Source organism: Mustela nivalis, assembly GCF_964662115.1.
Source record: "Mustela nivalis genome assembly, contig: HAP1_SCAFFOLD_73, whole genome shotgun sequence".
NCBI classification, from domain to species: domain Eukaryota; kingdom Metazoa; phylum Chordata; class Mammalia; order Carnivora; family Mustelidae; genus Mustela; species Mustela nivalis.
The window spans coordinates 2,068,300-2,091,420 of NW_028136524.1; positions in this window are offsets into that span (position 1 = coordinate 2,068,300).

The window sequence follows — 23,121 nt, forward strand, 5'->3', positions numbered from 1 at the left end:
CGGCCTAACCCTAACCCGAGGGTGCTTCTTCAGACTTCTATCCCCGGTTGCCTGCCCTGGTAGCCCTCTAGGTAGGGGATTCCTTCTTCCCATCGCAGGCTTCTGGGTGCCGCCCATTATGATAAAAGGAAATTTAGCCCTGTGGAAGACCCTCGGGGCGGGAGAAATCTGCCTGTCTGATCATTCTACCAACACCTTCCTAGGACCCCCACACCACAATCCGGGAATATGATGGTCCGTCAGGGATACGTCCTCAACTGAGAACCGTGGAAAGCCTAATTCTGCCCTGACAAATCAGGTCAGCCATTCTCCCAGAGCCAAAGGCTAAGCCTAGGTTACGTGATAAGACTCTGGACACCGGAGGACTGAACCCAGGTCCTCCTGTGGATGGGAAAGTCAGTCTGTAGGAAGGACTCAGCCTCTCAGGCAGAAACTGACCCTTTCCTTCTGTGCTATCCAGTACCTTCAGATATATAGAAACCAGCATGCTCCCCTGAGGGCATTCCACCCTCTTGGCCTGTCCCGTCCAAAATTCCATGGCCTGAGGATTCTCCTGATTCCCACCCTCAACTCAGCCCTTGGTGTGCCAGTATTGTGTGGCCAGTTTTGACATGCCTTGTTCCTAAGACAGAACCCTAACCCTTACTCTAACCCTCACCTAAACATAACCCTTACCCTAACCCTAACCCTAACCCTTACCCTATACCTCACCTGAAGCCGTTGCCGGCTGCTCAGCCTTCCAACCTCAGAGGCCTGGTTTCCAAAAATCTCCCGATGGAAGAACCCTGAGGCACACTGCAGAATTGCACTTGATCACTATATAAAACATGCCTGAATATATATTTTTTTATAATGATTTTATTTATTTGTTGGACAGACTGAGATCACAAGTAGGCTGTGTTGTTGTCTGAAGGAAGGGGGAATAAGGCTCCCTGCAGTGGGGAGGGCCCGGTGTCAAACTAGATTCCTCTTCCCTGGGATCTGGACCTGGGCCGAGGCAAGAGGTCACATCCAATGAGGTACACAGGTGTTCTGGAAAGCATACCCTATAGCAATGTCCTTCAGCCTTAGCATAATGCGAAGCCAAAGTCATGTGCTCAGTCTTCTGTCCTCAAAGGCCTGGTTCCCAAACTCTCCCCATGGGGGAACCCTGAGCTGCCCCGCACAAATGACCTAGATTCCAATAGGAATTCATGCCCTCTCTTTTATATATTTATTATTTATTTATTTATTTATTTATTTATTGCTTCAAGATTTTACTTTTTCACTTTGCAGGGAGCGAAAAGATGTAGGCAGTGTTGCTTGCCCAGAGAAGGGAAAGAAGGCTCCCTGCTGAGGAGACAGCCCGATGTGGGGCTCCATCCCAGGACTCTGGGATCATGTCCTGAGCTGAAGGCAGTGGCCTAACCCACTGACTCACCCAGGTGTTACCAACAGCATTCACTTGTGAAATAACCTTCAAGGTAATCCTGATGCAAAGCCCCTGTCCCATGCTCAGGCTTCTGTCCTCAGTAGCTTGGTCCATGAACTCTGCAGATGCGGGAACCCTGAGGTGCACCGCACAATGTCCATAGATCCCAATGGGAACGTTTGCCCTTTAGAAATGAGCTGAATCCGTAGAACAGGTGAAATCTGCATGCACCCCTTCGGACACAGCTCCAAGGAGCGCCCACCTGAAGCGGGAACCAGGAGTTTGATGATCCCTCAGCAAGGGCCGGTAGGGCCTCCCATGTGCATCGGCCTAACCCTAACCCGAGGGTGCTTCTTCAGACTTCTATCCCCGGTTGCCTGCCCTGGTAGCCCTCTAGGTAGGGGATTCCTTCTTCACATCGCAGGCCTCTGGGTGCCGCCCACTAGGCAAATGGGAAGTTTAGCCCTGTGGAAGAACCTCGGGGCGGGAGAAATCTGCCTGTCCGATCATTCTACCAACACCTTCCTAGGACCCCCACACCACAATCCGGGAATAGGATGGTCCGTCATGGCTACGTCCTCAACTGAGACCCGTGAAAGCCTAATTCTGCCCTGACAAATCAGGTCAGCCATTCTCCCAGAGCCAAAGGCTAAGCCTAGGTTATGTGATCAGACTCTGGACACCGGAGGACTGAACCCAGGTCCTCCTGTGGATGGGAAAGTCAGTCTGTAGGAAGGACTCAGCCTCTCAGGCAGAAACTGACCCTTTCCTTCTGTGCTATCCAGTACCTTCAGATATATAGAAACCAGCATGCTCCCCTGAGGGCATTCCACCCTCTTGGCCTGTCCCGTCCAAAATTCCATCGCCTGAGGATTCTGCTGAGTCCCACCCTCAACTCAGCCCTTGGTGTGCCAGTATTGTGTGGCCAGTTTTGACATGCCTTGTTCCTAAGACAGAACCCTAACCCTTACTCTAACCCTCACCTAAACATAACCCTTACCCTAACCCTAACCCTAACCCTTACCCTATACCTCACCTGAAGCCGTGGCCGGCTGCTCAGCCTTCCAACCTCAGAGGCCTGGTTCCCAAAAATCTCCCGATGGAAGAACCCTGAGGCACACTGCAGAATTGCACTTGATCACTATATAAAACATGCCTGAATATATATTTTTTTATAATGATTTTATTTATTTGTTGGACAGACTGAGATCACAAGTAGGCTGTGTTGTTGTCTGAAGGATGGGGGAATAAGGCTCCCTGCAGTGGGGAGGGCCCGGTGTCAAACTAGATTCCTCTTCCCTGGGATCTGGACCTGGGCCAAGGCAAGAGGTCACATCCAATGAGGTACACAGGTGTTCTGGAAAGCATACCCTATAGCAATGACATTCAGCCTTAGCATAATGCGAAGCCCAAGTCATGTGCTCAGTCTTCTGTCCTCAAAGGCCTGGTTCCCAAACTCTCCCCATGGGGGAACCCTGAGCTGCCCCGCACAAATGACCTAGATTCCAATAGGAAATCATGCCCTCTCTTTTATATATTTATTATTTATTTTTTTATTTATTTATTGCTTCAAGATTTTACTTTTTCACTTTGCAGGGAGCGAAAAGATGTAGGCAGTGTTGCATGCCCAGAGAAGGGAAAGAAGGCTCTTTGCTGAGGAGACAGCCCGATGTGGGGCTCCATCCCAGGACTCTGGGATCATGTCCTGAGCTGAAGAAAGTGGCCTAACCCACTGACTCACCCAGGTGTTACCAACAGCATTCACTTGTGAAATAACCTTCAAGGTAATCCTGATGCAAAGCCCCTGTCCCATGCTCAGGCTTCTGTCCTCAGTAGCCTGGTCCATGAACTCTGCAGATGCGGGAACCCTGAGGTGCACCGCACAATGTCCATAGATCCCAATGGGAACGTTTGCCCTTTAGAAATGAGCTGAATCCGTAGAACAGGTGAAATCTGCATGCACCCCTTGGGACACAGCTCCAAGGAGCGCCCACCTGAAGTGGGAACCAGGAGTTTAATGATCCCTCAGCAAGGGCCGGTAGGGCCTCCCATGTGCATCGGCCTAACCCTAACCCGAGGGTGCTTCTTCAGACTTCTATCCCCGGTTGCCTGCCCTGGTAGCCCTCTAGATAGGGGATTCCTTCTTCCCATCGCAGGACTCTGGGTGCCGCCCACTATGATAATGGGAAATTTAGCCCTGTGGAAGACCCTTGGGGCGGGAGAAATCTGCCTGTCCGATCATTCTACTAACACATTCCTAGGACCCCCACACCACAATCCGGGAATAGGATGGTCTGCCAGGGCTACGTCCTCAACTGAGTCCCGTGGAAAGCCTAATTCTGCCCTGACAAATCAGGTCAGCCATTCTCCCAGAGCCAAACCCTAAGCCTAGGTTACGTGATCAGACTCTGGACACCGGAGGACTGAACCCAGGTCCTCCTGTGGATGGGAAAGTCAGTCTGTAGGAAGGACTCAGCCTCTCAGGCAGAAACTGACCCTTTCCTTCTGTGCTATCCAGTACCTTCAGATATATAGAAACCAGCATGCTCCCCTGAGGGCATTCCACCCTCTTGGCCTGTCCCGTCCAAAATTCCATCGCCTGAGGATTCTGCTGAGTCCCACCCTCAATTCAGCCCTTGGTGTGCCAGTATTGTGTGTCCAGTTCCGACATGCCTTGTTCCTAAGACAGAACCCTAACCCTTACTCTAACCCTCACCTAAACATAACCCTATCCCTAACCCTAACCCTAACCCAATACCTCACATGAAGCCGTTGTCGGCTGCTCAGCCTTCCAACCTCAGAGGCCTGGTTCCCAAAATGTCCCGATGGAAGAACCCTGAGCCACACTGCAGAATTGCACTTGGTCACTATATAAAACATGCCTGAATATATATTTTTTTATAATGATTTTATTTATTTGTTGGACAGACTGAGATCACAAGTAGGCTGTGTTGTTCACTGAAGGAAGGGGGAATAAGGCTCCCTGCAGTGGGGAGGGCCCGGTGTCAAACTAGATTCCTCTTCCCTGGGATCTGGACCTGGGCCAAGGCAAGAGGTCACATCCAATGAGGTACACAGGTGTTCTGGAAAGCATACCCTATAGCAATGACCTTCAGCCTTAGCATAATGCGAAGCCCAAGTCATGTGCTCAGTCTTCTGTCCCCAAAGGCCTGGTTCCCAAACTCTCCCCATGGGGGAACCTTGAGCTGCCCCACACAAATGACTAGATTCCAATAGGAAATCATGCCCTCTCTTTTATATATTTATTATTTATTTATTTATTTATTTATTGCTTCAAGATTTTACTTTTTCACTTTGCAGGGAGCGAAAAGATGTAGGCAGTGTTGCAAGACCAGAGAAGGAAAAGAATGCTCCCTGTTGAGGAGACAGCCCGATGTGGGGCTCCATCCCAGGACTCTGGGATCATGTCCTGAGCTGAAGGCAGTGGCCTAACCCACTGACTCACCCAGGTGTTACCAACAGCATTCACTTGTGAAATAACCTTCAAGGTAATCCTGATGCAAAGCCCCTGTCCCATGCTCGGGCTTCTGTCCTCAATTGCCTGGTCCATGAACTCTGCAGATGCAGGAACCCTGAGGTGCACCGCACAATGTCCATAGATCCCAATGGGAACGTTTGCCCTTTAGAAATGAGCTGAATCCGTAGAACAGGTGAAATCTGCATGCACCCAATGGGACACAGCTCCAAGGAGCGCCCACCTGAAGCGGGAACCAGGAGTTTGATGATCCCTCAGCAAGGGCCGGTAGGGCCTCCCATGTGCATCGGCCTAACCCTAACCCGAGGGTGCTTCTTCAGACTTCTATCCCCGGTTGCCTGCCCTGGTAGCCCTCTAGGTAGGGGATTCCTTCTTCCCATCGCAGGCTTCTGGGTGCCGCCCATTATGATAAAGGGAAATTTAGCCCTGTGGAAGACCCTCGGGGCGGGAGAAATCTGCCTGTCCGATCATTCTACCAACACCTTCCTAGGACCCCCACACCACAATCCGGGAATATGATGGTCCGCCAGGGCTACGTCCTCAACTGAGTCCCGTGGAAAGCCTAATTCTGCCCTGACAAATCAGGTCAGCCATTCTCCCAGAGCCAAAGGCTAAGCCTAGGTTACGTGATCAGACTCTGGACACCGGAGGACTGAACCCAGGTCCTCCTGTGGATGGGAAAGTCAGTCTGTAGGAAGGACTCAGCCTCTCAGGCAGAAACTGACCCTTTCCTTCTGTGCTATCCAGTACCTTCAGCTATATAGAAACCAGCATGCTCCCCTGAGGGCATTCCACCCTCTTGGCCTGTCCCGTCCAAAATTCCATCGCCTGAGGATTCTGCTGTGTCCCACCCTCATTTCAGCCCTTGGTGTGCCAGTATTGTGTGGCCAGTTCCGACATGCCTTGTTCCTAAGACAGAACCCTAACCCTTACTCTAACCCTCACCTAAACATAACCCTTACCCTAACCTAACCCTAACCCTTACCCTATACCTCACCTGAAGCCGTTGCCGGCTGCTCAGCCTTCCAACCTCAGAGGCCTGGTTTCCAAAAATCTCCCGATGGAAGAACCCTGAGGCACACTGCAGAATTGCACTTGATCACTATATAAAACATGCCTGAATATATATTTTTTATAATGATTTTATTTATTTGTTGGACAGACTGAGATCACAAGTAGGCTGTGTTGTTGTCTGAAGGAAGGGGGAATAAGGCTCCCTGCAGTCTGGAGGGCCCGGTGTCAAACTAGATTCCTCTTCCCTGGGATCTGGACCTGGGCCGAGGCAAGAGGTCACATCCAATGAGGTACACAGGTGTTCTGGAAAGCATACCCTATAGCAATGTCCTTCAGCCTTAGCATAATGCGAAGCCAAAGTCATGTGCTCAGTCTTCTGTCCTCAAAGGCCTGGTTCCCAAACTCTCCCCATGGGGGAACCCTGAGCTGCCCCGCACAAATGACCTAGATTCCAATAGGAATTCATGCCCTCTCTTTTATATATTTATTATTTATTTATTTATTTATTTATTGCTTCAAGATTTTATTTTTCACTTTGCAGGGAGCGAAAAGATGTAGGCAGTGTTGCTTGCCCAGAGAAGGGAAAGAAGGCTCCCTGCTGAGGAGACAGCCCGATGTGGGGCTCCATCCCAGGACTCTGGGATCATGTCCTGAGCTGAAGGCAGTGGCCTAACCCACTGACTCACCCAGGTGTTACCAACAGCATTCACTTGTGAAATAACCTTCAAGGTAATCCTGATGCAAAGCCCCTGTCCCATGCTCAGGCTTCTGTCCTCAGTAGCTTGGTCCATGAACTCTGCAGATGCGGGAACCCTGAGGTGCACCGCACAATGTCCATAGATCCCAATGGGAACGTTTGCCCTTTAGAAATGAGCTGAATCCGTAGAACAGGTGAAATCTGCATGCACCCCTTCGGACACAGCTCCAAGGAGCGCCCACCTGAAGCGGGAACCAGGAGTTTGATGATCCCTCAGCAAGGGCCGTTAGGGCCTCCCATGTGCATCGGCCTAACCGTAACCCGAGGGTGCTTCTTCAGACTTCTATCCCCGGTTGCCTGCCCTGGTAGCCCTCTAGGTAGGGGATTCCTTCTTCACATCGCAGGCCTCTGGGTGCCGCCCACTAGGCAAATGGGAAGTTTAGCCCTGTGGAAGAACCTCGGGGCGGGAGAAATCTGCCTGTCCGATCATTCTACCAACACCTTCCTAGGACCCCCACACCACAATCCGGGAATAGGATGGTCCGTCATGGCTACGTCCTCAACTGAGACCCGTGGAAAGCCTAATTCTGCCCTGACAAATCAGGTCAGCCATTCTCCCAGAGCCAAACTCTAAGCCTAGGTTACGTGATCAGACTCTGGACACCGGAGGACTGAACCCAGGTCCTCCTGTGGATGGGAAAGTCAGTCTGTAGGAAGGACTCAGCCTCTCAGGCAGAAACTGACCCTTTCCTTATGTGCTATCCAGTACCTTCAGATATATAGAAACCAGCATGCTCCCCTGAGGGCATTCCACCCTCTTGGCCTGTCCCGTCCAAAATTCCATCGCCTGAGGATTCTGCTGAATCCCACCCTCAACTCAGCCCTTGGTGTGCCAGTATTGTGTGGCCAGTTCCGACATGCCTTGTTCCTAAGACAGAACCCTAACCCTTACTCTAACCCTCACCTAAACATAACCCTTACCCTAACCCTAACCCTAACCCTTACCCTATACCTCACCTGAAGCCGTGGCCGGCTCCTCAGCCTTCCAACCTCAGAGGCCTGGTTCCCAAAAATCTCCCGATGGAAGAACCCTGAGGCACACTGCAGAATTGCACTTGATCACTATATAAAACATGCCTGAATTTATATTTTTTTATAATGATTTTATTTATTTGTTGGACAGACTGAGATCACAAGTAGGCTGTGTTGTTGTCTGAAGGATGGGGGAATAAGGCTCCCTGCAGTGGGGAGGGCCCCTTGTCAAACTAGATTCCTCTTCCCTGGGATCTGGACCTGGGCCGAGGCAAGAGGTCACATCCAATGAGGTACACAGGTGTTCTGGAAAGCATACCCTATAGCAATGACCTTCAGCCTTAGCATAATGCGAAGCCCAAGTCATGTGCTCAGTCTTCTGTCCTCAAAGCCTGGTTCCCAAACTCTCCCCATGGGGGAACCCTGAGCTGCCCCGCACAAATGACCTAGATTCCAATAGGAAATCATGCCCTCTCTTTTATATATTTATTATTTATTTATTTATTTATTTATTGCTTCAAGATTTTACTTTTTCACTTTGCAGGGAGCGAAAAGATGTAGGCAGTGTTGCAAGACCAGAGAAGGGAAAGAATGCTCCCTGCTGAGGAGACAGCCCGATGTGGGGCTCCATCCCAGGACTCTGGGATCATGTCCTGAGCTGAAGGCAGTGGCCTAACCCACTGACTCACCCAGGTGTTACCAACAGCATTCACTTGTGAAATAACCTTCAAGGTAATCCTGATGCAAAGCCCCTGTCCCATGCTCAGGCTTCTGTCCTCAGTAGCCTGGTCCATGAACTCTGCAGATGCAGGAACCCTGAGGTGCACCGCACAATGTCCATAGATCCCAATGGGAACGTTTGCCATTTAGAAATGAGCTGAATCCGTAGAACAGGTGAAATCTGCATGCACCCCATGGGACACAGCTCCAAGGAGCGCCCACCTGAAGCGGGAACCAGGAGTTTGATGATCCCTCAGCAAGGGCCGGTAGGGCCTCCCATGTGCATCGGCCTAACCCTAACCCGAGGGTGCTTCTTCAGACTTCTATCCCCGGTTGCCTGCCCTGGTAGCCCTCTAGGTAGGGGATTCCTTCTTCCCATCACAGGCTTCTGGGTGCCGCCCATTATGATAAAGGGAAATTTAGCCCTGTGGAAGACCCTCGGGGCGGGAGAAATCTGCCTGTCCGATCATTCTACCAACACCTTCCTAGGACCCCCACACCACAATCCTGGAATATGATGGTCCGTCAGGTCTACGTCCTCAACTGAGACCCGTGGAAAGCCTAATTCTGCCCTGACAAATCAGGTCAGCCATTCTCCCAGAGCCAAAGGCTAAGCCTAGGTTACGTGATCAGACTCTGGACACCGGAGGACTGATCCCAGGTCCTCCTGTGGATGGGAAAGTCAGTCTGTAGGAAGGACTCAGGCTCTCAGGCAGAAACTGACCCTTTCCTTCTGTGCTATCCAGTGCCTTCAGATATATAGAAACCAGCATGCTCCCCTGAGGGCATTCCACCCTCTTGGCCTGTCCCGTCCAAAATTCCATCGCCTGAGGATTCTGCTGAGTCCCACCCTCAACTCAGCCCTTGGTGTGCCAGTATTGTGTGGCAAGTTCCGACATGCCTTGTTCCTAAGACATAACCCTAACCATTACCCTAACCCTCACCTAACCATAACCCTAACCCTAACCGTAACCGTAACCCTAACCCTAACCCCAACCCTAACCCTATACCTCACATGAAGCCGTGGTCGGCTGCTCAGCCTTCCAACCTCAGAGGCCTGGTTCCCAAAATCTCCCGATGGAAGAACCCTGAGCCACACTGCAGAATTGCACTTGGTCACTATATAAAACATGCCTGAATATATATTTTTTTATAATGATTTTATTTATTTGTTAGACAGACTGAGATCACAAGTAGGCTGTGTTGTTGTCTGAAGGAAGGGGGAATAAGGCTCCCTCAGTGGGGAGGGCCCGGTGTCAAACTAGATTCCTTTTCCCGGGGATCTGGACCTGGGCCGAGGAAGGAGGTCTCATCCAATGAGGTACACAGGTGTTCTGGAAAGCATACCCTATAGCAATGACCTTCAGCCTTAGCATAATGCGAAGCCCAAGTCATGTGCTCAGTCTTCTGTCCCCAAAGGCCTGGTTCCCAAACTCTCCCCATGGGGGAACCTTGAGCTGCCCCACACAAATGACTAGATTCCAATAGGAATTCATGCCCTCTCTTTTATATATTTATTATTTATTTATTTATTTATTTATTGCTTCAAGATTTTACTTTTTCACTTTGCAGGGAGCGAAAAGATGTAGGCAGTGTTGCAAGACCAGAGAAGGAAAAGAATGCTCCCTGCTGAGGAGACAGCCCGATGTGGGGCTCCATCCCAGGACTCTGGGATCATGTCCTGAGCTGAAAGGCAGTGGCCTAACCCACTGACTCACCCAGGTGTTACCAACAGCATTCACTTGTGAAATAACCTTCAAGGTAATCCTGATGCAAAGCCCCTGTCCCATGCTCGGGCTTCTGTCCTCAGTAGCCTGGTCCATGAACTCTGCAGATGCAGGAACCCTGAGGTGCACCGCACAATGTCCATAGATCACAATGGGAACGTTTGCCCTTTAGAAATGAGCTGAATCCGTAGAACAGGTGAAATCTGCATGCACCCCATGGGACACAGCTCCAAGGAGCGCCCACCTGAAGCGGGAACCAGGAGTTTGATGATCCCTCAGCAAGGGCCGGTAGGGCCTCCCATGTGCATCGGCCTAACCCTAACCCGAGGGTGCTTCTTCAGACTTCTATCCCCGGTTGCCTGCCCTGGTAGCCCTCTAGGTAGGGGATTCCTTCTTCCCATCGCAGGACTCTGGGTGCCGCCCATTATGATAAAGGGAAATTTAGCCCTGTGGAAGACCCTCGGGGCGGGAGAAATCTGCCTGTCCGATCATTCTACCAACACCTTCCTAGGACCCCCACACCACAATCCGGGAATATGATGGTCCGTCAGGGCTACGTCCTCAACTGAGACCCGTGGAAAGCCTAATTCTGCCCTGACAAATCAGGTCAGCCATTCTCCCAGAGCCAAAGGCTAAGCCTAGGTTACGTGATCAGACTCTGGACACCGGAGGACTGAACCCAGGTCCTCCTGTGGATGGGAAAGTCAGTCTGTAGGAAGGACTCAGCCTCTCAGGCAGAAACTGACCCTTTCCTTCTGTGCTATCCAGTACCTTCAGATATATAGAAACCAGCATGCTCCCCTGAGGGCATTCCACCCTCTTGGCCTGTCCCGTCCAAAATTCCATCGCCTGAGGATTCTGCTGTGTCCCACCCTCAACTCAGCCCTTGGTGTGCCAGTATTGTGTGGCCAGTTCCGACATGCCTTGTTCCTAAGACAGAACCCTAACCCTTACTCTAACCCTCACCTAAACATAACCCTTACCCTAACCCTAAACCTAACCCTTACCCTATACCTCACCTGAAGCCGTTGCCGGCTGCTCAGCCTTCCAACCTCAGAGGCCTGGTTTCCAAAAATCTCCCGATGGAAGAACCCTGAGGCACACTGCAGAATTGCACTTGATCACTATATAAAACATGCCTGAATATATATTTTTTATAATGATTTTATTTATTTGTTGGACAGACTGAGATCACAAGTAGGCTGTGTTGTTGTCTGAAGGAAGGGGGAATAAGGCTCCCTGCAGTGGGGAGGGCCCGGTGTCAAACTAGATTCCTCTTCCCTGGGATCTGGACCTGGGCCGAGGCAAGAGGTCACATCCAATGAGGTACACAGGTGTTCTGGAAAGCATACCCTATAGCAATGTCCTTCAGCCTTAGCATAATGCGAAGCCAAAGTCATGTGCTCAGTCTTCTGTCCTCAAAGGCCTGGTTCCCAAACTCTCCCCATGGGGGAACCCTGAGCTGCCCCGCACAAATGACCTAGATTCCAATAGGAATTCATGCCCTCTCTTTTATATATTTATTATTTATTTATTTATTTATTTATTGCTTCAAGATTTTACTTATTCACTTTGCAGGGAGCGAAAAGATGTAGGCAGTGTTGCTTGCCCAGAGAAGGGAAAGAAGGCTCCCTGCTGAGGAGACAGCCCGATGTGGGGCTCCATCCCAGGACTCTGGGATCATGTCCTGAGCTGAAGGCAGTGGCCTAACCCACTGACTCACCCAGGTGTTACCAACAGCATTCACTTGTGAAATAACCTTCAAGGTAATCCTGATGCAAAGCCCCTGTCCCATGCTCAGGCTTCTGTCCTCAGTAGCTTGGTCCATGAACTCTGCAGATGCGGGAACCCTGAGGTGCACCGCACAATGTCCATAGATCCCAATGGGAACGTTTGCCCTTTAGAAATGAGCTGAATCCGTAGAACAGGTGAAATCTGCATGCACCCCTTCGGACACAGCTCCAAGGAGCGCCCACCTGAAGCGGGAACTTGGAGTTTGATGATCCCTCAGCAAGGGCCGGTAGGGCCTCCCATGTGCATCGGCCTAACCCTAACCCGAGGGTGCTTCTTCAGACTTCTATCCCCGGTTGCCTGCCCTGGTAGCCCTCTAGGTAGGGGATTCCTTCTTCACATCGCAGGCCTCTGGGTGCCGCCCACTAGGCAAATGGGAAGTTTAGCCCTGTGGAAGAACCTCGGGGCGGGAGAAATCTGCCTGTCCGATCATTCTACCAACACCTTCCTAGGACCCCCACACCACAATCCGGGAATAGGATGGTCCGTCATGGCTACGTCCTCAACTGAGACCCGTGAAAGCCTAATTCTGCCCTGACAAATCAGGTCAGCCATTCTCCCAGAGCCAAAGGCTAAGCCTAGGTTACGTGATCAGACTCTGGACAAAGGAGGACTGAACCCAGGTCCTCCTGTGGATTCGAAAGACAGTCTGTAGGAACGACTCAGCCTCTCAGGCAGAAACTGACCCTTTCCTTCTGTGCTATCCAGTACCTTCAGATATATAGAAACCAGCATGCTCCCCTGAGGGCATTCCACCCTCTTGGCCTGTCCCGTCCAAAATTCCATCGCCTGAGGATTCTGCTGAGTCCCACCCTCAACTCAGCCCTTGGTGTGCCAGTATTGTGTGGCCAGTTTTGACATGCCTTGTTCCTAAGACAGAACCCTAACCCTTACTCTAACCCTCACCTAAACATAACCCTTACCCTAACCCTAACCCTAACCCTTACCCTATACCTCACCTGAAGCCGTGGCCGGCTGCTCAGCCTTCCAACCTCAGAGGCCTGGTTCCCAAAAATCTCCCGATGGAAGAACCCTGAGGCACACTGCAGAATTGCACTTGATCACTATATAAAACATGCCTGAATATATATTTTTTTATAATGATTTTATTTATTTGTTGGACAGACTGAGATCACAAGTAGGCTGTGTTGTTGTCTGAAGGATGGGGGAATAAGGCTCCCTGCAGTGGGGAGGGCCCGGTGTCAAACTAGATTCCTCTTCCCTGGGATCTGGACCTGGGCCAAGGCAAGAGGTCACATCCAATGAGGTACACAGGTGTTCTGGAAAGCATACCCTATAGCAATGACCTTCAGCCTTAGCATAATGCGAAGCCCAAGTCATGTGCTCAGTCTTCTGTCCTCAAAGGCCTGGTTCCCAAACTCTCCCCATGGGGGAACCCTGAGCTGCCCCGCACAAATGACCTAGATTCCAATAGGAAATCATGCCCTCTCTTTTATATATTTATTATTTATTTTTTTATTTATTTATTGCTTCAAGATTTTACTTTTTCACTTTGCAGGGAGCGAAAAGATGTAGGCAGTGTTGCATGCCCAGAGAAGGGAAAGAAGGCTCTTTGCTGAGGAGACAGCCCGATGTGGGGCTCCATCCCAGGACTCTGGGATCATGTCCTGAGCTGAAGAAAGTGGCCTAACCCACTGACTCACCCAGGTGTTACCAACAGCATTCACTTGTGAAATAACCTTCAAGGTAATCCTGATGCAAAGCCCCTGTCCCATGCTCAGGCTTCTGTCCTCAGTAGCCTGGTCCATGAACTCTGCAGATGCGGGAACCCTGAGGTGCACCGCACAATGTCCATAGATCCCAATGGGAACGTTTGCCCTTTAGAAATGAGCTGAATCCGTAGAACAGGTGAAATCTGCATGCACCCCTTGGGACACAGCTCCAAGGAGCGCCCACCTGAAGTGGGAACCAGGAGTTTAATGATCCCTCAGCAAGGGCCGGTAGGGCCTCCCATGTGCATCGGCCTAACCCTAACCCGAGGGTGCTTCTTCAGACTTCTATCCCCGGTTGCCTGCCCTGGTAGCCCTCTAGATAGGGGATTCCTTCTTCCCATCGCAGGACTCTGGGTGCCGCCCACTATGATAATGGGAAATTTAGCCCTGTGGAAGACCCTTGGGGCGGGAGAAATCTGCCTGTCCGATCATTCTACTAACACATTCCTAGGACCCCCACACCACAATCCGGGAATAGGATGGTCTGCCAGGGCTACGTCCTCAACTGAGTCCCGTAGAAAGCCTAATTCTGCCCTGACAAATCAGGTCAGCCATTCTCCCAGAGCCAAACCCTAAGCCTAGGTTACGTGATCAGACTCTGGACACCGGAGGACTGATCCCAGGTCCTCCTGTGGATGGGAAAGTCAGTCTGTAGGAAGGACTCAGCCTCTCAGGCAGAAACTGACCCTTTCCTTCTGTGCTATCCAGTACCTTCAGATATATAGAAACCAGCATGCTCCCCTGAGGGCATTCCACCCTATTGGCCTGTCCCATCCAAAATTCCATCGCCTGAGGATTCTGCTGAGTCCCACCCTCAACTCAGCCCTTGGTGTGCCAGTATTGTGTGTCCAGTTCCGACATGCCTTGTTCCTAAGACAGAACCCTAACCCTTACTCTAACCCTCACCTAAACATAACCCTATCCCTAACCCTAACCCTAACCCAATACCTCACATGAAGCCGTTGCCGACTGCTCAGCCTTCCAACATCAGAGGCCTGGTTCCCAAAATCTCCCGATGGAAGAACCCTGAGCCACACTGCAGAATTGCACTTGGTCACTATATAAAACATGCTTGAATATATATTTTTTTATAATGATTTTATTTATTTGTTGGACAGACTGAGATCACAAGTAGGCTGTGTTGTTGTCTGAAGGAAGGGGGAATAAGGCTCCCTGCAGTGGGGAGGGCCCGGTGTCAAACTAGATTCCTTTTCCCTGGGATCTGGACCTGGGCCGAGGAAGGAGGTCACATCCAATGAGGTACACAGGTGTTCTGGAAAGCATACCCTATAGCAATGACCTTCAGCCTTAGCATAATGCGAAGCCCAAGTCATGTGCTCAGTCTTCTGTCCCCAAAGGCCTGGTTCCCAAACTCTCCCCATGGGGGAACCTTGAGCTGCCCCACACAAATGACTAGATTCCAATAGGAAATCATGCCCTCTCTTTTATATATTTATTATTTATTTATTTATTTATTTATTGCTTCAAGATTTTACTTTTTCACTTTGCAGGGAGCGAAAAGATGTAGGCAGTGTTGCATGCCCAGAGAAGGGAAAGAAGGCTCCCTGCTGAGGAGACAGCCCGATGTGGGGCTCCATCCCAGGACTCTGGGATCATGTCCTGAGCTGAAGGCAGTGGCCTAACCCACTGACTCACCCAGGTGTTACCAACAGCATTCACTTGTGAAATAGCCTTCAAGGTAATCCTGATGCAAAGCCCCTGTCCCATGCTCAGGCTTCTGTCCTCAGTAGCCTGGTCCATGAACTCTGTAGATGCGGGAACCCTGAGGTGCACCGCACAATGTCCATAGATCCCAATGGGAACGTTTGCCCTTTAGAAATGAGCTGAATCCGTAGAACAGGTGAAATCTGCATGCACCCCATGGGACACAGCTCCAAGGAGCGCCCACCTGAAGCGGGAACCAGGAGTTTGATGATCCCTCAGCAAGGGCCGGTAGGGCCTCCCATGTACATCGGCCTAACCCTAACCCGAGGGTGCTTCTTCAGACTTCTATCCTCGGTTGCCTGCCCTGGTAGCCCTCTAGGTAGGGGATTCCTTCTTCACATCGCAGGCCTCTGGGTGCCGCCCACTAGGCAAATGGGAAGTTTAGCCCTGTGGAAGAACCTCGGGGCGGGAGAAATCTGCCTGTCCGATCATTCTACCAACACCTTCCTAGGACCCCCACACCACAATCCGGGAATAGGATGGTCCGTCATGGCTACGTCCTCAACTGAGACCCGTGAAAGCCTAATTCTGCCCTGACAAATCAGGTCAGCCATTCTCCCAGAGCCAAAGGCTAAGCCTAGGTTACGTGATCAGACTCTGGACACCGGAGGACTGAACCCAGGTCCTCCTGTGGATGGGAAAGTCAGTCTGTAGGAAGGACTCAGCCTCTCAGGCAGAAACTGACCCTTTCCTTCTGTGCTATCCAGTACCTTCAGATATATAGAAACCAGCATGCTCCCCTGAGGGCATTCCACCCTCTTGGCCTGTCCCGTCCAAAATTCCATCGCCTGAGGATTCTGCTGAGTCCCACCCTCAACTCAGCCCTTGGTGTGCCAGTATTGTGTGGCCAGTTTTGACATGCCTTGTTCCTAAGACAGAACCCTAACCCTTACTCTAACCCTCACCTAAACATAACCCTTACCCTAACCCTAACCCTAACCCTTACCCTATACCTCACCTGAAGCCGTGGCCGGCTGCTCAGCCTTCCAACCTCAGAGGCCTGGTTCCCAAAAATCTCCCGATGGAAGAACCCTGAGGCACACTGCAGAACTGCACTTGATCACTATATAAAACATGCCTGAATATATATTTTTTTATAATGATTTTATTTATTTGTTGGACAGACTGAGATCACAAGTAGGCTGTGTTGTTGTCTGAAGGATGGGGGAATAAGGCTCCCTGCAGTGGGGAGGGCCCGGTGTCAAACTAGATTCCTCTTCCCTGGGATCTGGACCTGGGCCAAGGCAAGAGGTCACATCCAATGAGGTACACAGGTGTTCTGGAAAGCATACCCTATAGCAATGACCTTCAGCCTTAGCATAATGCGAAGCCCAAGTCATGTGCTCAGTCTTCTGTCCTCAAAGGCCTGGTTCCCAAACTCTCCCCATGGGGGAACCCTGAGCTGCCCCGCACAAATGACCTAGATTCCAATAGGAAATCATGCCCTCTCTTTTATATATTTATTATTTATTTTTTTATTTATTTATTGCTTCAAGATTTTACTTTTTCACTTTGCAGGGAGCGAAAAGATGTAGGCAGTGTTGCATGCCCAGAGAAGGGAAAGAAGGCTCTTTGCTGAGGAGACAGCCCGATGTGGGGCTCCATCCCAGGACTCTGGATTCATGTCCTGAGCTGAAGAAAGTGGCCTAACCCACTGACTCACCCAGGTGTTACCAACAGCATTCACTTGTGAAATAACCTTCAAGGTAATCCTGATGCAAAGCCCCTGTCCCATGCTCAGGCTTCTGTCCTCAGTAGCCTGGTCCATGAACTCTGCAGATGCGGGAACCCTGAGGTGCACCGCACAATGTCCATAGATCCCAATGGGAACGTTTGCCCTTTAGAAATGAGCTGAATCCGTAGAACAGGTGAAATCTGCATGCACCCCTTGGGACACAGCTCCAAGGAGCGCCCACCTGAAGCGGGAACCAGGAGTTTAATGATCCCTCAGCAAGGGCCGGTAGGGCCTCCCATGTGCATCGGCCTAACCCTAACCCGAGGGTGCTTCTTCAGACTTCTATCCCCGGTTGCCTGCCCTGGTAGCCCTCTAGATAGGGGATTCCTTCTTCCCATCGCAGGACTCTGGGTGCCGCCCACTATGATAATGGGAAATTTAGCCCTGTGGAAGACCCTTGGGGCGGGAGAAATCTGCCTGTCCGATCATTCTACTAACACATTCCTAGGACCCCCACACCACAATCCGGGAATAGGATGGTCTGCCAGGGCTACGTCCTCAACTGAGTCCCGTGGAAAGCCTAATTCTGCCCTGACAAATCAGGTCAGCCATTCTCCCAGAGCCAAACCCTAAGCCTAGGTTACGTGATCAGACTCTGGACACCGGAGGACTGAACCCAGGTCCTCCTGTGGATGGGAAAGTCAGTCTGTAGGAAGGACTCAGCCTCTCAGGCAGAAACTGACCCTTTCCTTCTGTGCTATCCAGTACCTTCAGATATATAGAAACCAGCATGCTCCCCTGAGGGCATTCCACCCTATTGGCCTGTCCCATCCAAAATTCCATCGCCTGAGGATTCTGCTGAGTCCCACCCTCAACTCAGCCCTTGGTGTGCCAGTATTGTGTGGCCAGTTCCGACATGCCTTGTTCCTAAGACATAACCCTAACCCTTACTCTAAACCTCACCTAAACATAACCTTAACCCTAACCCTAATCCTAACCCTTACCCTATACCTCACATGAAGCCGTGGTCGGCTGCTCAGCTTTCCAACCTCAGAGGCCTGGTTCCCAAAATCTCCCGATGAAAGAACCCTGAGCCACACTGCAGAATTGCACTTGATCACTATATAAAACATGCCTGAATATATTTTCTTTTTATAATGATTTCATTTATTTGTTGGACAGACTGAGATCACAAGTAGGCTGTGTTTTTGTCTGAAGGAAGGGGGAATGAGGCTCCCTGCAGTGGGGAGGGCCCGGTGTCAAACTAGATTCCTCTTCCCTGGGATCTTGACCTGGGTCGAGGCAAGAGGTCACATCCAATGAGGTACTCAGGTGTTCTGGAAAGCATACCCTATAGCAATGACCTTCAGCCTTAGCATAATGCGAAGCCCAAGTCATGTGCTCAGTCTTCTGTCCTCAAAGGCCTGGTTCCCAAACTCTCCCCATGTGGGAACCCTGAGCTGCCCCGCACAAATGACCTAGATTCCAATAGGAATTCATGCCCTCTCTTTTATATATTTATTATTTATATATTTATTTATTCATTGCTTCAAGATTTTACTTTTTCAATTTGCAAGGAGCGAAAAGATGTAGGCAGTGTTGCACGCCCAGAGAAGGGAAAGAAGGCTCCCTGCTGAGGAGACAGCCCGTTGTGGGGCTCCATCCCAGGACTCTGGGATCATGTCCTGAGCTGAAGGCAGTGGCCTAACGCACTGACTCACCAAGGTGTTACCAACAGCATTCAATTGTGAAATAACCTTCACGGGAATCCTGATGCAAAGCCCCTGTCCCATGCTCAGGCTTCTGTCCTCAGTACCCTGGTCCATGAACTCTGCAGATGCGGGAACCCTGAGGTGTACCGCACAATGTCCATAGATCCCAAAGGGAACGTTTGCCCTTTAGAAATGAGCTGAATCCGTAGAACAGGTGAAATCTGCATGCACCCCTTGGGACACAGCTCCAAGGAGCGCCCACCTGAAGCGGGAACCTGGAGTTTGATGATCCCTCAGCAAGGGCCGGTAGGGTCTCCCATGTGCATCGGCCTAACCCTAACCCGAGGGTGCTTCTTCAGACTTCTATCCCCGGTTGCCTGCCCTGGTAGCCCTCTAGGTAGGGGATTCCTTCTTCACATCGCAGGCCTCTGGGTGCCGCCCACTAGGCAAATGGGAAGTTTAGCCCTGTGGAAGAACCTCGGGGCGGGAGAAATCTGCCTGTCCGATCATTCTACCAATACCTTCCTAGGACCCCCACACCACAATCCGGGAATAGGATGGTCCGTCATGGCTACGTCCTCAACTGAGACCCGTGAAAGCCTAATTCTGCCCTGACAAATCAGGTCAGCCATTCTCCCAGAGCCAAAGGCTAAGCCTAGGTTACGTGATCAGACTCTGGACACCGGAGGACTGAACCCAGGTCCTCCTGTGGATGGGAAAGTCAGTCTGTAGGAACGACTCAGCCTCTCAGGCAGAAACTGACCCTTTCCTTCTGTGCTATCCAGTACCTTCAGATATATAGAAACCAGCATGCTCCCCTGAGGGCATTCCACCCTCTTGGCCTGTCCCGTCCAAAATTCCATCGCCTGAGGATTCTGCTGAATCCCACCCTCAACTCAGCCCTTGGTGTGCCAGTATTGTGTGGCCAGTTCCGACATGCCTTGTTCCTAAGACATAACCCTAACCCTTACTCTAACCCTCACCTAAACATAACCCTTACCCTAACCCTAACCCTAAGCCTTACCCTATACCTCACCTGAAGCCGTGGCCAGCTGCTTAGCCTTCCAACCTCAGAGGCCTGGTTCCCAAAAATCTCCCGATGGAAGAACCCTGAGGCACACTGCAGAATTGCACTTGATCACTATATAAAACATGCCTGAATATATATTTTTTTATAATGATTTTATTTATTTGTTGGACAGACTGAGATCACAAGTAGGCTGTGTTGTTGTCTGAAGGATGGGGGAATAAGGCTCCCTGCAGTGGGGAGGGCCCGGTGTCAAACTAGATTCCTCTTCCCTGGGATCTGGACCTGGGCCAAGGCAAGAGGTCACATCCAATGAGGTACACAGGTGTTCTGGAAAGCATACCCTATAGCAATGACCTTCAGCCTTAGCATAATGCGAAGCCCAAGTCATGTGCTCAGTCTTCTGTCCTCAAAGGCCTGGTTCCCAAACTCTCCCCATGGGGGAACCCTGAGCTGCCCCGCACAAATGACCTAGATTCCAATAGGAAATCATGCCCTCTCTTTTATATATTTATTATTTATTTATTTATTTATTCATTGCTTCAAGATTTTACTTTTTCACTTTGCAGGGAGCGAAAAGATGTAGGCAGTGTTGCATGCCCAGAGAAGGGAAAGAAGGCTCTTTGCTGAGGAGACAGCCCGATGTGGGGCTCCATCCCAGGACTCTGGGATCATGTCCTGAGCTGAAGGCAGTGGCCTAACCCACTGACTCACCCAGGTGTTACCAACAGCATTCACTTGTGAAATAACCTTCAAGGTAATCCTGATGCAAAGCCCCTGTCCCATGCTCAGGCTTCTGTCCTCAGTAGCCTGGTCCATGAACTCTGCAGATGCGGGAACCCTGAGGTGCACCGCACAATGTCCATAGATCCCAATGGGAACGTTTGCCCTTTAGAAATGAGCTGAATCCGTAGAACAGGTGAAATCTGCATGCACCCCTTGGGACACAGCTCCAAGGAGCGCCCACCTGAAGTGGGAACCAGGAGTTTAATGATCCCTCAGCAAGGGCCGGTAGGGCCTCCCATGTGCATCGGCCTAACCCTAACCCGAGGGTGCTTCTTCAGACTTCTATCCCCGGTTGCCTGCCCTGGTAGCCCTCTAGGTAGGGGATTCCTTCTTCCCATCGCAGGACTCTGGGTGCCGCCCACTATGATAATGGGAAATTTAGCCCTGTGGAAGACCCTTGGGGCGGGAGAAATCTGCCTGTCCGATCATTCTACTAACACATTCCTAGGACCCCCACACCACAATCCGGGAATAGGATGGTCTGCCAGGGATACGTCCTCAACTGAGTCCCGTGGAAAGCCTAATTCTGCCCTGACAAATCAGGTCAACCATTCTCCCAGAGCCAAACCCTAAGCCTAGGTTACGTGATCAGACTCTGGACACCGGAGGACTGAACCCAGGTCCTCCTGTGGATGGGAAAGTCAGTCTGTAGGAAGGACTCAGCCTCTCAGGCAGAAACTGACCCTTTCCTTCTGTGCTATCCAGTACCTTCAGATATATAGAAACCAGCATGCTCCCCTGAGGGCATTCCACCCTCTTGGCCTGTCCCGTCCAAAATTCCATCGCCTGAGAATTCTGCTGAATCCCACCCTCAACTCAGCTATTGGTGTGCCAGTATTATGTGGCCAGTTCCGACATGCCTTGTTCCTAAGACAGAACCCTAACCCTTACTCTAACCCTCACCTAAACATAACCCTTACCCTAACCCTAACCCTAACCCTTACCCTATACCTCACCTGAAGCCGTGGCCGGCTGCTCAGCCTTCCAACCTCAGAGGCCTGGTTTCCAAAAATCTCCCGATGGAAGAACCCTGAGGCACACTGCAGAATTGCACTTGATCACTATATAAAACATGCCTGAATATATATTTTTTTATAATGATTTTATTTATTTGTTGGAAGACAGAGATCACAAGTAGGCTGTGTTGTTGTCTGAAGGAATGGGGAATAAGGCTCCCTGCAGTGGAGAGGGCCCGGTGTCAAACTAGATTCCTTTTCCCTGGGATCTGGACCTGGGCCGAGGCAATAGGTCACATCCAATGAGGTACACAGGTGTTTTGGAAAGCATACCCTATAGCAATGACCTTCAGCCTTAGCATAATGCGAAGCACAAGTCATGTGCTCAGTCTTCTGTCCTCAAAGGCCTGGTTCCCAAACTCTCCCCATGGGGGAACCCTGCGCTGCCCCGCACAAATGACCTAGATTCCAATAGGAATTCATGCCCTCTCTTTTATATATTTATTGTTTATATATTTATTTATTTATTGCTTCAAGATTTTACTTTTTCACTTTGCAGGGAGCGATAAGATGTAGGCAGTGTTGCTTGCCCAGAGAAGGGAAAGAAGGCTCCCTGCTGAGGAGACAGCCCGATGTGGGGCTCCATTCCAGGACTCTGGGATCATGTCCTGAGCTGAAGGCAGTGGCCTAACCCACTGACTCACCCAGGTGTTACCAACAGCATTCACTTGTGAAATAACCTTCAAGGTAATCCTGATGCAAAGCCCCTGTCCCATGCTCAGGCTTCTGTCCTCAGTAGCCTGGTCCATGAACTCTGCAGATGCGGGAACCCTGAGGTGCACCGCACAATGTCCATAGATCCCAATGGGAACGTTTGCCCTTTAGAAATGAGCTGAATCCGTAGAACAGGTGAAATCTGCATGCACCCCATGGGACACAGCTCCAAGGAGCGCCCACCTGAAGCGGGAACCAGGAGTTTGATGATCCCTCAGCAAGGGCCGGTAGGGCCTCCCATGTGCATCGGCCTAACCCTAACCCGAGGGTGCTTCTTCAGACTTCTATCCCCGGTTGCCTGCCCTGGTAGCCCTCTAGGTAGGGGATTCCTTCTTCACATCGCAGGCCTCTGGGTGCCGCCCACTAGGCAAATGGGAAGTTTAGCCCTGTGGAAGAACCTCGGGGCGGGAGAAATCTGCCTGTCCGATCATTCTAACAACACCTTCCTAGGACCCCCAAACCTCAATCCGGGAATAGGATGGTCTGCCAGAGCTACGTCCTCACTGAGTCCCGTGGAAATCCTAATTCTGCCCTGACAAATCAGGTCAGCCATTCTCCCAGAGCCAAACGCTAAGCCTAGGTTACGTGATCAGACTCTGGACACCGGAGGACTGAACCCAGGTCCTCCTGTGGATGGGAAAGTCAGTCTGTAGGAAGGACTCAGCCTCTCAGGCAGAAACTGACCCTTTCCTTCTGTGCTATCCAGTACCTTCAGCTATATAGAAACCAGCATGCTCCTCTGAGGGCATTCCACCCTCTTGGCCTGTCCCGTCCAAAATTCCATCGCCTGAGGATTCTGCTGAGTCCCACCCTCAACTCAGCCCTTGGTGTGCCAGTATTGTGTG